This window comes from Cervus canadensis, chromosome 6, assembly GCF_019320065.1.
Source record: "Cervus canadensis isolate Bull #8, Minnesota chromosome 6, ASM1932006v1, whole genome shotgun sequence".
Taxonomy (NCBI): domain Eukaryota; kingdom Metazoa; phylum Chordata; class Mammalia; order Artiodactyla; family Cervidae; genus Cervus; species Cervus canadensis.
Genome location: NC_057391.1, coordinates 93,128,582 through 93,142,577, shown reverse-complemented (window position 1 = coordinate 93,142,577; position 13,996 = coordinate 93,128,582). Strand labels below are relative to the sequence as shown.

The 13,996-nt window shown below is 41.1% G+C and overlaps 1 long non-coding RNA gene across 1 annotated transcript in view; it reads left to right on the top strand.

Annotated features, from left to right (window-relative positions):
* The window catches only part of LOC122443932, an 81,957-nt gene that overhangs the window by 30,612 nt on the left and 37,349 nt on the right, over window positions 1-13,996 (top strand). Inside the window, exon 2 of the long non-coding RNA XR_006270149.1 lies at window positions 5,616-5,696. This is a non-coding gene — a long non-coding RNA (uncharacterized LOC122443932). The remainder of the gene's footprint in view (window positions 1-5,615; window positions 5,697-13,996) is intronic.

The window sequence follows — 13,996 nt, the reverse complement described above, 5'->3', positions numbered from 1 at the left end:
GAGCTTACTTAACCCTCATCAAAATCTCCTGAGGCGAGTTGTGTTACTGTCCCCTTTATAGATGAAGACATGAATTATAGAAGCTACGTGATTTCCCAACGTCACTCATGTATGAAGTCAAGGTATTTGAATCTGGCAGTCTGAACTTGAATTATTTTTATAATTCAGAATGAAATGTTCAGTGTGATATTATTTATGTTTTCAAAAAGACTCTCCACAATATGACTTCTGTGAGTAGTTATGCGTGATGTATGTATGCAAACACAGAAGAAAATGTCTGAGACTTAAATGTATACAAAGTTGAATGGTGATTATCTCTAGAAAGAGTTGAGAGGAAGGTCAAGATTGAGGTGGCCTTCAAATGAGCTTTAGACTTGTCTGTGAGGACTTTCCTTGAAGTCCAGTGCACTGACTTCACCTTCCAATGCAGGGGTTGTGGGTTCTATCCCTGGTCAGGGAATTAACATCCCACAGGCCTTGTGGCCAAAAAACAAACAAAACGAAAAAAAAGAAGAAATAGCAAGTTCAACAAAGACTTTTTAAAAAATACAGGGTGTTCCTATTTTTCACTTCATTGTGGATGCAAGAGTGTCCCATATGTGAACAACCAAATGAGAGCTCATTTCTGGCCCTCCCTCTGCTTTCAGATTCTCCAGAATAGTCCTGTTTCCCTTCATTCCCTCTGCAAATCTTGTAAGCGGTAAAGAGCATAGAGGATTAAATTCATTAGCAATTTTACAGGGAAATGTTTCTTCACATTTCCGTGCACACATTTCTATTCATGATATTCAGTATCTGATGGGCGAGCTTTCAGCTGATGAAACAGGGACACAGCTTTCCTCCCTCCACAGAGCTGAAGCATTATCATCACATTTTGCAATCTTTCAGCACTGGTGATCCGCAGAGCTTGGAAGGGTATTAGCGTGGGATGGAAGCTTTCGCCTTATTAGTCTTAAGGAGCATGACATAGGAATATTTCACAAGCAGGACGGAAACTCAATGGGTCGTTATCAGGAGTCACATTCCCATTTAAAGCACTCTTATACCCATGATGTCCTTTGAGGCTCTGAACTCTATGAAGGAAGAAGAGCATGACTTGCTTTAACCCATTATCCAGATGAGAAAACTGAGATGAGGAAGGGGACGTGACGTGCCTATAGTCACAACCAGTAAGAAGCTGAGATTAAAGCCAGGTTTTCTAAATTCAAATGTTCTTACATTTTCATTAGACTGTGTTGCCTCAAAGGAAAAAAAAAAAAAAATCAGGGTTGACCAGATGCTCTTTTACATTTAAAGACACTATAAATTGCATTTTATACATTTTATAATTTGCAGTGAGACTGAATAGTAACTAGGACAGCTAATTTAAAAGGAGGAAAAACCTGGGCCCCCGTGAATAAACTGTATGGCAAGTGAGTGTTTGCTGACACTTTCAGTTAAAGGGATCTTTATTACCGTTTGACTTCTGGTGTTTACATTAGATGTGAAAGTTAAAGATAAACACCACTTTGGGGAGACATTAAAATGTTACAAATGAGCTTTGCTTTATTTAACTAACTGTCACCGCCCTTGGAATCCTATGAAAGTGCTCCTTTTGCCTTTTAGGAATGCATGAATGTTTTCTTTTTTTCATTGGATATCACAGGTGAGGTCTGAAAAGCATATTAGGATTGTCTTAGTTTAAAAACAATTCCAATTATACAGTATTAAAATTGGAAGAAATCTCAAGATCAACTTTTTTCATTTTCTATAGCATGCTCTCCTTCACCTTTCTCAGCTAGATATCAACTCTCCTTGAACCTGTAGTATATACCTTCAAAACCAAGCTCTCATTTGGAGAAGTGGTAAATTGTTATTTTTTTTCATTGATTTGTGATCTGCAACACTTTACTTTTTATCTTCTTGTCCCAGTTTTGTCTTTCAGACACACACAGGTGGGAAGATGTTCTGTAACAAAACAATAAAGCACGATTCCTATGGAAGCTCTTAGGGCTTCCCGGGTGACTCAGTGATTAAAAAACAAAAAAAGACTCTTCCTGCAATGCTAGAGCTTGATCCCTGGGTGGGCAGGTCCCCTGGAGGAGGAAATGGCAACCCACTCCAGTATTTTTGCCTGGGAAATCCCATGGACAGAGAAGCTGGGTGGGCTACAGTCCATGGGGGTCACAAAGAGCCTGGCATGACTGAGCACATACACACGTGTAAGGTCTCATACAACACAAAACCCATCTAATCCTCCTTCTGCTTTGGCCAGCAATGAAATAATTGGGTGACATTAAGGTGTGGCTTGAAGAAGGACTTCAGCCCTCCCCTTATTACCACGCAAACCTTCCGTGTTATAAATGAACTGCATTCTTGGTTTAGCCATAAGTGTTCTTGCTGTGTGCAGAAGCAGTGCCACGGTGTCCCAAGTGAACACAAGGTCTTAGCGAGAACAATGAGTTTGCAAACCTGGTTTCCGGAGAGTCTCTGCCATCTGACCACAGCCCCTTAAGCCCACGTCTGCAAAAATTCTGAAGCCTCCAGCTGTTTCTTTCTGCCATAACAAATTACTACACAGTTGGTGGCTTAAAACAACAAAAATTTATTATTTTGTGATGCTAGACCTCAGAAGTCCAACAGAAATCTCATTGGGCTAAAATCCTTTATGAATGCTTCATTCCTTTCTGAGAGAATCCACGTCCTTGCCTCTTAAATTTTCTAGAGGCTACCTATTTAGGCAACCTAAAGTCCCTAGAGGTTCCAGGTACTGTTTCTCTTCAAAGCCTGGCTCTCTTCAAAGCCAGAACTGTGACATCTGTCTGCTTCTGCTTTTATCACCACATACATACCTTTCTCTGGACTGCTCTGTTCTGTCCTTCAAATTTAAACACCCCTCTGATTACACTGAATCAGCTCCAATAACCTAGTACCATCTCTGTACTTTAAGCTCACTTGATTAGCAAGTCTATTCTATCTTCAACCTTATTTCTGCCTTGCCATGTAGCCTAACGTATTCACAGGTTCTGAATATTAGGGCTTGGACATATTTAGGGGTCATTATTCTGCTTACTGGGCTTCCCTGGTGGCTCAGATGGTAAAGAATTTGCCTGCAATGTGGGAGACCTGGGTTTGATCCCTGGGTTGGGAAGATCCCCTGGAGGAGGGCAAAGCAACCCACTCCAGTATTCTTGCCTGGAGAATCCCATGGACAGAGGAGCCTGGCGAGCTACAGTCCATGGGGTCGCAAAGAGCCAGACACGACTGAGCGACTAAGCACACATTCTGCTTCCTGTGCCAGCCTTTTCAAAGTCTTCCCTTTTCCTATCTGCCCATCCCTCTCACCCGTCTGCATACGACATGGTGTCAAATGCACACCTTTCTGATTGCTTCCCTAGGGCTTTTGTTTATTTACAGTATATTGGGGACCACCATGAATAAGATGCTAGGTTAGGTGCTAAGGATTTTGCACCTAGTAACAGATGACTACTACGTAGAATTATGAGGCTAGTAATAAAGATGTGTAAGAGATGCTATTGCAGGCTAGGTTTGCCAGGAGGCTGACTGTGAGACAGAGACAGCTTGCAAGAGGCTTAGAGAGGACTTTTGGGATTAGCACCTGAGGATGAGATGGGATGGAAGTGGGAATCAACAGGGAGAGAATTTGGCTTGTGATAGAGCTTTCAGCAGAAGCTCCAACACTTTGACCACCTGATGTGAAGAACTGACACATTGGAAAAGACCCTGATGCTGGGAAAGATTGAAGGCAGGAGGAGAAGGGGATGACAGAGGATGAGATGGTTGGATGGTAACACCAACTCAATGGACATGAGTTTGAGTAGACTACAGGAGTTGGTAATGGATAGGGAAGCTGGGCATGCTGCAGTCCATGGGGTCACAGAGTCAGACACGACTGAGCGACTGAACTGAACTGAAACTTTCTTTGGAAACCTTGGTAACCTGGCATGGTCTGATGACAGGATGATACTTCAGAACCATTCCAAGTTGGGGCAAGAGAGCAGGGCTTTTGTGCCCCTAGGGTAACCAGTGATTTAGTGAAGGTCTCTGCATGAAGCAGGCATGACCTTGGATGAGGCCACTCACTTTGGCTGAGGCAATCCCTGAATGCGGCTGACAGCTGAAGCTATTCACTAGCAGCACCCCGAGCAGTTGGGGTCTTCATTTTTGAAGGGAGATATGAGTGTGGATTACAGATCCATCTCTGGGTTATGGAAACATCTAGCAAAGGCACCTTTTTCAGTCTGACAGCCAAATGCTATGAAGTGGCCTGACTCTTCGCTGGACCTTGGTATTGTTAAGAGCTGATCTGTCCATCACAGTTTGGTCCTGGTTTTCTGCAGCTGAATATAATCTCACCAAACACCAACACCAGGCAAGGTCACCATGACTGTGATGGATTGAGACAGGAGCTAAGCCACTGTGCAGTCATGTCTGCAGTCAGACAGAGAGAAGAATTTGTTCAAATAAGAATTTGTCCAAAAATGACCAAACGTTCCCCAATCCTGGCTAACATGAGGGGCTCTTGCTTTGTTTCTCCTATCTTCTAGATAAGAATTATTAATATACCAGAAACAATTATTAAGATCCTGAAGAATAGAACTGTCCCCACTTCCTGACAACATCCAAGCAGAACAAAGCCCTGATTCCTTGACCTCTAAACCTCCTCTCTAAATCTAATACAAGCCCAGACCCAGTGATGAGGTCTTTCTAATGCCCTTTAACCAGATACTTCGTGGCTCTCCATGTGTGTGGGCTCCCTGTGGCCACACGTTGATAAACCCAGCTTTACAGGTATGTTCCTGGTGGTCTTTGGTTGGAGGGCATTGACAACTAAGTCCAGGGGTAGAGACTGTGCCTGACACATAGTCATACAATAAATATTTACTAATAGAAGGTCTTATTTAGCTTTGAATTCTCATGCTTTGAATATTCAGCAATGACTAATTTATTGGGTATTAATAGGCTCAGTATGTTGTAGAATATATTTTGTTGGTTGATGAGTGAGAAAATGAGCCTCTTCTAAAAGGGTTAAAGACATTTTGGAAAAGAGTTACAGGGGGAGACATGGGAGAACCACAGGGCAAATTTGTGAAAATCAAAGTATTTCAGTATAACGAGGAATAGGACGCCAGAGGATGTCAGGCGTTTTCCTCTGGGGCCCGGGCTGAACTTAGTGAATTATCACTTACACTTTGTTTTCTGCTTCTCATTTCCCCTGGAGAGTTTACTTCTGAAAGACTACTGTGATGAGAGGAATACCAGGCGTTCCTGGGGACCAAGGTTGATTGCTGGAACATCTGGGAAATCACAGGAGAACTCTATAGTGACTTGGGAGACTTATCTGAGCAAGTGGATGTAGAACTTCCACTGTGTCTGCTGTCTTAGAATCAAGGTGCCTTCATTTTCAGAGATTCCTGGAGCTCCCTGGATGGTTTTGAGGTGATGCTGCTCATGGGGCCCCTGTGAGAAATCATAGGTTTACCAACCTGTCCACTCCACGTGTCAGCTTCCTCTTGATCACATCCACCCTCAGGATGTGGATTCGTTACTTCAGATATTTTCCCACAGACTCCCTTTCTTTTTTTTTTTTTAATTGTCTTGTCCCTTCTCTCCAGGTCCCAGGATTTCAGCATTTACACAACTGTTGCTTGATCAATAACAGCTCTGAAAAATTATCTGTTGAACTCATTGACAAGGTACAAATTACTGATCATGTCAAATTTCCAAAGGGGGCTTGTAGTTCTCAAGGAAGCAGGAAATACATGTCTATAGAATTCAAGCAGTCCAATGGCAACTGGCAAGTGTGTGGGGAGAGTTTAGAGTCTCAACATTTCTTTTGCCCTCAGAATGGTAATACAAGTTTTTGCCTAACTTGGAGGGGCAAAAACCTCATTCACATGCATGGTAGGCTTTTTGACTAGATTAGTTTAGGAAAATGAAGCAGACTAAAACCATGCTTGTTGAGAAGAGAGTGATAAGGATATTCTTTCTGCTTCTCAAAAACCAGAATTCATAAGAAGTGAACACTGAAAAGTCTAGAATATACTCGATACAAATCGACTCTGCTATTTTTAACCTGCTTCCCTGGGTCATTTTAATTATATCTGAAAGATGAGTTATGAGAGGAAAATGAATTAAATTTCCTTTTATAAGTAATTACAATGCAAATTTAAAACTCTTATACCCTGTTTCTGAGGAATGACGGGGGTGGAGATTTTCTTTCCTTTATATTTTTACTTTCCTCCCTATTCATTTAAGAAAAGATGTCATGATTAAGTGGAAACAGAAAAGCCATAATAGGAAGTTAATGGTTAAAAGGCAACTCAATTTCCTTGTTGTTTTGAACATTTACAGTGTTGGCGTGTGGGTTCTCACTCCATTCTTCATCAAAGTAACCAAATAATGGAAAGCATTTCAATGCACTGCTGAATGTTCTTTCCTTCATTGAAAGTGAAAGTGAAAGTTGCTCAGTCGTGTCCAGTCTTTGTGACCCCATGGACTATACAGTCCATGGAATTCTCCAGGCCAGAACACTGGAGTGGGCAGCCTTTCCCTTCTCCAGGGGATCTTCCCCACCCAGGGATCGAACCCAGGTCTCCCACGTTGCAGGTCGATTCTTTATCAGCTGATCCACCATTAAAGATAAACTAATTTTGAAAGTTTTGCTGGTCTACATCATGTACTTTAATTCAGTACATGGTTGGAATGTAATTGGTACCAATTCAGTAATTGGTTGGAATGCTGTAAAATGAAGGTCCTTAAGCGTTCTGTTAATTTAAAAGACAGTGAAAAGTGGCACTTATTTCTGATCATGATTCTGATATTTTTAAAAGAGACTTTTTGGTGACCATGTCCATTTAGTTAGGGGGCATGAAACAGAGCAGAGCACTGTGGTCTTTGACCCCATGTCCTCAGCCTGCCTTTTGTCCATGGAAAAACTTTAACTAAAGCCTAAGTTTGATGAGAGAAGAGAGAGAATGCAGAAAAAAAGAAAAACAGTCAAAGGACACCAAATAATAATTGTTTAGTCTCTAAGCAAAGTGAAAAAAAACAAAAAACAAAAAAACCAAACTTTAGCTCCTTTGCATGGGCTATGGATAATATTCCAAGTCATATCTTGTGAGCTTTCTTAGAGATGCTGAAATTCCCACAAGGTGGGAGAAGCTAACTGCTTGATGACCAGACTGTGGCCATGACATAAGCTGCTGTAACTCTGAGGACTGGCTTCAAAGAAATGGGAACAAACCGACCGTGGAACTGAAGATTAACTGCACCTAAAACAATCACGATGACACGGGTGAGGCCACTGGTGACCAATTTCAAGATGACTGTCAGAGCTGAGAGTGATCAGTTCCTCAGTGCAAAGTACAAAGAAATAGAAGAACACAATAGAATGGGAAAGACTAGAGATCTCGTCAAGAAAATTAGAGATACCAAGGGAACATCTCAAGCAAAGATAAGCACAATAAAAGACGGAAACAGTATGGACCTAACATAAGTAGAAGATATTAAGAAGAGGTGGCAAGAATACATAGAAGGACTATACAAAAAAGATCTTCATGACCCAGATAATCATGATGGTGTGATCACTCACCTAGAGCCAGACATCCTGAATGTGAAGTCAAGTGGGCCTTAGGAAGCATCACTACGAACAAAGCTAGTGGAGGCGATGGAATTCCAGTTGAGCTATTTCAAATTCTTCAAGATGATGCTGTGAAAGGGCTGCACTCAATATGCCAGCAAATTTGGAAAACTCAACAGTGGCCACAGGACTGGAAAAGGTTAGTTTTCATTCCAATCCCAAAGAAAGGCAATGCCAAAGAATGTTAAACTACCACACAATTGGACTCATCTCACATGTTAGCCAGCTAATGCTCAAAATTGTTCAAGCCAGGTTTCCACAGTATGTAAACCATGAACTTCCAGATGTTCAAGCTGTATTTAGAAAATGCAGAGGAACCAGAGATCAAATTGCCAACATCTGTTGGATCATTGAAAAAGCAAGAAAGTTCCAGAAAAACATCTACTTCTGCTTTATTGACTATACCAAATCCTTTGACTGTGTGGATCACAACAAACTGTAGAAAATTCTTAAAGAGATTGGAATACCAGGCTACTTTACCTGCCTCCTGTGAAATCTGTCTGAAGGTCAGGAAGCAATAGTTAGAACCAGATATGGAACAATAGACTGGTTCCAAATCGGGAAAGGTGTACATCAAGGCTGTATATTGTCACCCTGCTTATCTAACTTATATGTAGAGTACATCATGAGAAATGCCAGGCTGGATGAAGCACAACCTGGAATCAAGATTGCCAGGAGAAATATCAATAACTTCAGATACACAGATGACACCACCCTTATGGCAGAAAATGAAGAACTAAAGGGCCTCTTGAGGAAAGTGAAAGAGGAGAGTGAAAAAGTTGGCTTAAAGCTCAACATTCAAAAAAATGAAGATCATGGCATCCGGTCCCATCACTTCATGGCAAATAGATGGGGAAACAGTGTAAACAGTGTCAGACTTTATTTTTTTTGGGCTCCAAAATCACTGCATAATGTGACTGAAGCCATGAAATTAAAAGACACTTGCTCCTTGGAAGAAAAGCTATGACCAATCTAGACAGCATTTTAAAAAGCAGAGACATTGCTTTGCCAACAAAGGTCTGTCTAGTCAAAAGTATGGTTTTTTCAGTAGTCATGTGTGGATGTGAGAGTTGTACTACTAAGAAAGCTGAGTGCTGAAGAATTGATGTTTTTAAACTGTGGTGTTGAAGAAGACTCTTGAAAGTCCCTTAGACTGCAAGGAGGTCAGACCAGTCAATCCTAAAGGAAATCAGTCCTGAATATTCATTGGAAAGACTGAAGTTGAAGCTGAAACTGCAATTATTTGCCCACCTGATGGGTAGAACTGACTCACTGGAAAACATGTTAATAATATGCTCATCACATGCATAAAATCAATCTTGACTCCATAGAGTTCAAAAAAAAAACAACAACATTGAATAGTATGACTATTGTCTTACAAGTAATCATACTTCCTGATGGACAGTCAAGTATATATCCTTTAGCAGACAATATATAAGAATATTTGTGGAATATATAAAAGAAAAGGTGGAAAAATAAGTTCTGTAGAAATTTAGAAGACATTCCCCAACTGCCTGGAGCAGTTGAATAATAAGTAGGGATTTAGTTGGATCCCAGAAGATGGATAAGTGAGGCACAGACTGACTAAAAGTTTGCCAAGATCATTCCCTCCTCCTTCTAGGCAAAATGATAGCTGATGGTTCTCAGCCTCTCTTGCAGCTATATGTGCCCGTATGATTGTGTTCTGACCACTGAGATGCAGACAGATGTGACGTACTTCCAAACCTGGCCCATAATAGATCCTGCACATTGTCCCATGTTTTACATCTTCCTTCTCTGAAAACTCAGAATCAGGGCGTCCAGGGGAGAACCATGAGGTTCCCAGGGACAGAAAAGTTACTAGATGGAAAGAGTGGTCCCCCAAGTGACTGCATGGGGAAGACTGACCCCCTCAACTCTACCCACAATGGAACTTAGGTGAAAAGGAAGCTTATTTTGTTAAGCCCCTGATATCTGGGGTTGTTTCTTGTGAAGATGCCTACTCTGAATAAGATAATACTGTTTGGTGGTGTAGATGAAAAGGAAAACAGAGGATTAAGTGAAGCCTAGAATGTTCTACACCTGTGCTTCTAAAGGTAACAATCTTTTCTATGAATATACGTGGACTTTTAATAAGTTGTTAAGAACTTGAGGCAAGAAGTACCAGTATTTAGTAGGATATCTTGTGGCTCCTTTTAATATCTGTTTTTTTCAGAAACTATCCTTCTAATCTCTTGTCATGTTTTTGCATATGTCATCAGTTTTCTGGTCTTAATGCATCCTAATAAGAAGTGTTGGGAGCATGACATGGACCACAGAACATGTTCTTATGCCCATGTCCTAGTAGAAGAAACCAAAGTCCCCAAAACATAAAAATTAATTTTCCTGAAATCACACAACTGGTAGGCAGGAAGAAGGCAGGGTTTAGACTCAAGTCAGTCTTATGGCTCCAAATCCAGGGTTATGTTAACTGTGTCCCGCAGTTTCTTCTGTGAATAGCTGCCTTCTCTTTGGATGCATGAAGACATGGTTGACCATTGACATAATTATGAAGACAGTTATGTATAACTTATAGATGGCTCTTTAAAAATTTTCAGTCCCCATTTTGACAGGAACATCACAGAACATTTAGGCTTGTTGTAGTAAGACTTTTTAACTTTTAAAAAAACTCGGAATTTTTTTCACAAATAGATTTTCTGACTGAATATAACCTGGATCACCAGTTTTTGTACTCAAATATAAGGACATTCAGTGTTACTGCAGTTTCGATGTCAGAACAGTTTTTTTTCTTTGACAGCAACTATTTTGTTTGTTTATTCTCCCACCCTCCTTTTGCCTGTTTTCCTATTTATAAAGTTTTTTTTCCTTAGAAATTAAAAAAATATGAACTTGTGTACAGTTACATATGCACATTTTCTGTGATTTTGCCTGGATTCAAGTGAGCTCTTTCAATCTGAAATTTTCTTCTTTTACAAAACAAATAGTCTAATATTCATTGTTTATGATATAGCCTTTATTTACTTTGTTATCTTCTTCTGGAATTGTGGTTTTATATGTTTTAGATCTCTGGGATGGGTCCTTCATCGTTCTCTTGATTTTTCCTTATTTTTTCTTTGTCTTTGTTTTCTTGAGTTGATTTTGTAAATCAGACATTTGGTTTGCTACATCATATAATCTATTTTTCATGGCTCCCAAAGCATTTTGAATTTTGCTAGTCACGTCTTTCAGGAGCCAAATCTTGTCACTATTTCAATTGAGTAAATTTCTCTTGAAATTTATTCAGAAAATTCATCAGAAATTGCTATCTGAGAATTTTTATTGTCTTCTTGGAGAGAATTTTGCACGAAAATATTTGCCTTGAATACTTAAAATGGTCGCCTTCTTGTGTGGTTTCCACCCCCCCCCCCCATTATGTCTGGTGATTTTCTCCCATCTTTTGTAAAGCTAAGGTGACCACAATTTTTGTTATTTCTAGTTTGCTGGAGCAATGTTCCCGATGACTCAGATTTCCCCCCACCTCAGATAGTTTTCTGGAAAAGTTCTCCATTCACTTTTAAGTGTGCTTCTCTTGTGCTTGAACTTATTGGCCCAGTGTTATTTTTCTATCACTCTGTGAAACATTAACACAAGTAGCGTAACTTAAAACTGCACCCATGTTTTATCTCAGAGTTCTGCAGTCGGAAATCTGGGTGGGCTTGATTGGGTTTTATTCTTGGGGTTTCACGCTCCAAGTCCTGCCTGGGTTGGCCTCCCACTTGAAGGCTCTGAGGAAGAACCTGATTCCAAGTTCATTCGGAAACTGGTAGGATGGAGTTTTCTGTGGCTGTGGATCTGAGGTCCCTCCCTGCTGCATTGCTGGCTATCTCTGCCTCTTCAAGACCAGCGCTCTGTCCCACGAGTCCCGTCCATCTCCAAAGAAGCAACGCCATGTGGAGCTTTTCTGCTTCAGAGGTCTCCAACTTCCACTTCCAGCCTGAGTTTAAGGGCTCATGTGATGATATCAGCGCTGTCGGGATAACAGCATAGGCTGACCCAGGTGGCACGTGTGGTAAAGAACCCACTTAGACAGTCGTCCTTTAGAACAACTCCAAGTAGGGATTAAAAAACTCTTTCATTTTTGCTTTCATTTTTTCCCCAACATTACTAATGACTTTTTGTAGATTCAAGTTTCTGACTGACATATTCCTTCTGTCTGAAGAGCTTTCCTTACTTTTTTAAGGAGAAAATGTCTATTGGCAATAACTTCCCTCAGTTTTGGTTTACCTAAGAAAGCCCTGCTGTGTGTGAGTGTGTGTGTGTGTGTGTGTGTGTGTGTTTAGTTAACTGGTCTCCCGGCTGGGCTGGGTCCCCCTTGCGGGTGCGGCCTTTCTCCGGCTGCAGTGAGCCAGGGCGCCTCCTCGCTGTGATGTGCCGGGTTCCTCACTGGGGCGGCCTCTTCTGTCGTGAAGCACAGGTTCTCGGTGCGAGGACTTCGGTAGCTGCAGCTTGAAGGCTCTAGAACACAGTCTCAGTAATCGTGGCACATGGGCTCAGCCCCCTGAGGCATATGAAATCCTCCTGGGCAGGGATCGAATCCATGTCCCTCGCCACTGACAGGCAGACGCTCAATCACCGGACCACTAGGGAAGTCTTTCCTTTGTGTTTTTAATAAAAGGTATTTTCAGTGAGTGTAGAATTTATGTGGACAGTACCTTTTTTTCCCAGAACTTTAAAGATACCACCCATTGTCCTTCTGTTTATATGATTCCTGATGAGAAGGTTCCTGTAACTTTTGTTCTTCCATTGGTAATATATCTCTTTTCTTTGGATGCCTTTGCATTTTTGGTTTATAGCAATTCAAATAAGATATGTCTTGGTTAAATTTTTTTTTTCCTGCTTGGTGTTCTCTGAGCTTCTTGGATTTGATGTCTGTTGTTAATTTTGGAAAAATCTTGGCAAAATACTTTATATCCATCAAAATGTCTTCTTCTCCTGATTTAAAAGTCATATATATCTTGGACCATTTGATATTTTCCTACAGTTCATAAGAACTGTTTTTATTTCCACTCTTTTTCCCTTTGCATTTCAGCTTGGATAATTTCTAGCTCCAAGTATATCACTTCTTACCTTGGCCATGTTCAGTCTACTAAAACCCATAGAAATCATTCTCCATTTACAATTATTTTTTCAGTTATAGCATTTACTTTAGATTCTTTGTTATGAGTACCAACTCTGCTGAAATGAGCCCTCTGAACTTGCGTGTTGTCTACTTTTTACATTAGTATCTTTAATACCTTAATAAGTTACTCAAATGCCCTGTCCAATAGCTCCAGTATGTTTTTTGAACCAAAATCTGGTTCCAAGGATTGCTTTATCACTTTGCAGTGTCTTTTTTCTTGCCTTTTAGTATGTGTGGTAAAACCCAGACATCTTATCTAGGATGGTAGTTAGTAAAAAAAAATATTTTTTATGTTTAGAAATAAACATGCCTTTTCTCTGTTTAGGTTTTAAAGTTGAGGCAACAGTAAATTAGTCTAGTTAGGAGTTAAGCTGTGCTTGAGGTTTGTTGTTGCCATAGTTACCCTGAGTGTACCGCAAGCATCAAATTCCTTTAACAATATCTTGTGTTAGGAGTGTAGGTTGGTTCAACAGAGGTCATTTTCTCAATTTCCACTTTCTCTTGGGTTTGGGTTTGGCTTTGCCCTGAAGAGATTATATCTCTTAAACCTCTTTCAGTTTTACTCTCCTGTAACTCTCACTTGAGATCGCCAGCTAGGTGGTGGAGCAGGGGGTGTGAGGAATTCTCTGAGACTCTCAGGAAGCCTCGGCGCTTAGCAGACACTTCACTCCTGGCTCTCAGGTCTGTGATCTTGCACGTTCTCCAGCTTCAGTGCGTGGACCCGCAAGCATTCTGCCCCACCCCCCAGGGTTGGGCTTTGTGGAGTTCTTCCTTCCACCAGCTCCTAAGGTAACAGACTCTGTTAGTTACTCTTCCCTGTGTTATTTAGGGAGGATGATGCAGGTGGGTCCAGTAGCGGTTGCTGTTCCACTTCCGAAGACATCAGTGTCTGAGAAACCTTCTCAGGATTCTCTCAGCCTCCCTATGCACATCTGTGGGTTCGTGGACAGACAGTGTGCACGCGGGTGTGAATCCTCTTATATCCGTGGCTCCTGGAGGCGTCATACTCTCACACTCATGCAATTAATTAATTGCAATTTGTTATACTTTAACAACTAATTAAAATACTTTTGCTGCTTCTTCATCTGTGCGCTCAGTCGCTTCAGGCGTGTCTGACTATTTGCCACCCCATGGACTTTAGCTCTTCTGGCCCCTCTGTCCATGGGATTCTCCAGGCAAGAATACCGAGTGGGCTGCCGTTTCCTCCTGCAGGGGAT